This window comes from Cicer arietinum, chromosome 5 (assembly GCF_000331145.2).
Source record: "Cicer arietinum cultivar CDC Frontier isolate Library 1 chromosome 5, Cicar.CDCFrontier_v2.0, whole genome shotgun sequence".
NCBI classification, from domain to species: Eukaryota; Viridiplantae; Streptophyta; class Magnoliopsida; order Fabales; family Fabaceae; genus Cicer; species Cicer arietinum.
Window position 1 is genome coordinate 34371234 of NC_021164.2, and position 3171 is coordinate 34374404.

The 3171-nt window shown below is 29.5% G+C and overlaps 1 long non-coding RNA gene across 1 annotated transcript; it reads left to right on the plus strand.

Annotated features, from left to right (window-relative positions):
- LOC105851374 (uncharacterized) lies at positions 1 to 421 on the plus strand. Its single transcript, XR_001143109.3, has 3 exons — positions 1 to 48; positions 121 to 213; positions 292 to 421. It is a non-coding gene; the product is annotated as an uncharacterized lncRNA (long non-coding RNA).
- Positions 422 to 3171: the final 2750 nt, after the last annotated feature.

The following is a 3171-nucleotide window of genomic DNA, read 5'->3' on the forward strand; positions in this document are numbered from 1 at the left end:
AATCAATATCGTGGTTTGGTTCATCATTGGTTTTCTGATGAAGGACAAGTAAGTCGTATATATTATGAGTAATATATTAAAGAGTTTATTATTAAGACTAATATTTTATTTCAATTGCAGAAAATAAGTAAAATTAATAGGCAAAATCGGGCTAAATTTGAAGATGTTCATTGTATGGGTTCAAAAAGTCTCCCAAAGTTTATTGATGAGAAGGTTTATTTCTATTTCTATTTTTATGGCTTTAATTTAAATTAAAAATGAAATGCATTTAACTTATTTATTTGGTTGTAGATAAAAAAGGGAAAAGGAGTGTTGCCTGGACGTAAAGAGATTTACATTGATACCCGCACTCGTAAAGATGGAACAATTGTCAATGAAAAGGATGCAAGATTGATTGTAAGTTTTGATAATAATTAAACGGTACCAATATATAAAATGTGTTTAAATTAAGTTTTTAATTCTATTATCACGTAAAACTAATAATATCGGAGTATTTAGTCCTAACTTATGTAATGGTTTAACGGCAGCTTGTATTAATCCTAAGTGAATATAATGAAATCCTTGTTTTATATGATTATCAATTATTTCTTCATTTAATAAATTAATAGTTTCATGATGTTCAACTATTGATTTGGAAGATTCTAAGGTATGACTAATTTCTTGAGATCTAAATTTGTCAAACGTACTAGTTTTATATATTTCTTTATATTTAATGTCAGGCATGTTCCAATTTTGTAATTTATTTTCTATTTCTGCTATTTGTAATTCTTTGTTTTGATAATTGTCTTGGTCATTTCTATTTTCTAATTCCTCTATAGATAATGAAGTAGAAGGTATCATGGTTTTATCTCTTCTTCTGGATCCTAGTTCGCTCAAGGTTCTAAAGAACTGGGCCATATTTCTATAGTTTAAACTTAAGGTTTCAAAATCTTTCTCTTCTCACGGGACCACTGATATATCTATTCTGGGAACACCTACCTCTCTCTTGGGCTTTACGGCTTACCAACAGAATCAACCACAGCTGACCAACGTTTAGATGATTAAGATTTTAAAAACGTAAGTTTAAAATATAAGAAATATAATTCAATTCTTCAGAGTCCTTTAACAAGGCTCTGATACCATAATGAAGATGATGTAAGACCATGATAAACATAAATATACCATAATGAAATAAAGTAAAATATAATACTTAGACTTTTATGTAAAAATAATAATAAATCGTCTAATTTAGTTGTTAATAAAAAACTAGTTTGAAAAACTAATTGAAAGTAACAAGAATTCATAATGTTGTTCATGATTAAAACTTACAATTTCTTTCAGAGAATGAGGGAATTGCAAGGGAACGATTGGCAAACTCTTTTTTTTTATTTTTTGTTTTTCGAATGCCTTACATAATGAAGGACCACTTCCTTTTATAATGGAATGATAGGTCTTAGATTACAATAATGTCCTTGCACTAATTTACATTGATGCCCTTATATAATTCAAATAGCATTAATAATTCAACTACCTTTATTAAAGAGAATAGTAAAAGCTTAATAATACATTGCAAAAGTCAAAAGTAAACATAATGTTGTCTGCCTTCATAATGACATCAAGATAATGGGTTATCTTTTGTCAAAAGTAGCCATCATGTCTTGTCTGAGAATCTTTAATGCCTTGGGTCCCGAGTATGGTCACATTTTTCCTTCAATAATTTCGAAATTCTTTAATAATTTATATTTCTTCTATTCCATAGCAATCAACTTCATTTTGTGGAGTAAAGCTTTGAGATGATCCTTCCGAGTCTTCATTATTTTTATTTTCAGACTCAAATATTGCTGCCTGTAATTTCTTCAAAAATTCCTTTTTATTAGAAGATGATGATAATTCTGCCATGATTTTTGATTTTTCAGCCAAAAATTGTCCTTCTTTAATGTTCTCTTTTGGCTTAATAAGAAATTTAGGATTTCTTTTAAACCATTCTAACAGTGTGGATTCTTTTAATAATTCTGGATTAAATTTGTTCCACCATTTAATTTTAATAACTCTGAATACCCAATTAATATTAGAGTCAGGAATTGATAATTCTTTTCTATACGTCCACGAAGTAATCCATGAAATACCAAAGCTTGCGTGAAACATTAATATCTTTATGTGATCCGGAAAATTGGTTTCTTTAATAAATTCTTGGAATGCTGATTCAGCAAATTCTGGGTAAATTTCGGGCTCAGGTCCCCATTCATTGAACCATTTAATAAACCATAATGGGAATTGTAACGAGATGTCTTTTTTAAACCAAATGAACCAAGAATGTTCAAAGGGTTCTTGTAATAACAGGTTTATCCATGCTTCCATATAATCATAATAAGAATATTCCTGAGGACTAAATTTTCTGGAAAATTTCTTTAATGCCGAAGGGTGATCTTTCCAATCTGTTGGTGATAATACCTTTAATATTTTAAATTTTGAAAAAATAATTTTCTGTTTATCGACCTTGTCGTATGTATGAGTTATTTCAATTGAATCAGTATCAACTAAAACAAACTCATAGAATAATCTTGTTTTTTCTGGGGGTGGCTGGTAGATAATGAAATCCGTGAGGGTAGTAATGAGAAACAATCTGAAGTAATGATTTATTTAATGAATATTCAAGTTCTACAAGAAAAAGTATTTTCTTGTAATCTTTTTCTATAAATGGACAATTTAGGTTACTAGGGGGCGTGTAATAAGGTAATTTTTCTGGTTTTTGTGTTGTAGTATTTAATTGGGACGACGTGTTTAAGGAAAATTGTAATGGTGAGATTAATTGGGATTGGATTGCGGGTCTTATGGTTTTTGGTTGTATGGAGGTTGTTGGATAAAAAGATGGTAATGCTAATGGGGTTAATGGGGTAAACCTGTTTTGGTTTGGTGATTAGGAGGAAGAAGAGGGAGTTTGTAATACCTGTTTCATTGTGGGTGTTTTTGTAATTTTTTCTTCGGTAATTGGGGGTCCATACTTATCTTTATGACTCATTGTGCTTTCCTTGTAAAAATTCTCTTGTAAGAAAATCTGGTAATGAGTTTTTCTCTCCTTTAATATGTTCTATTTCGAAATCAAAACAAGAAAGTAAAGATTGCCATCTGGCAAAAATATGTTTAGAAACCAGGTTTTTAACATCTTTTTGTAAAACATCTTTTGCTGCTTTG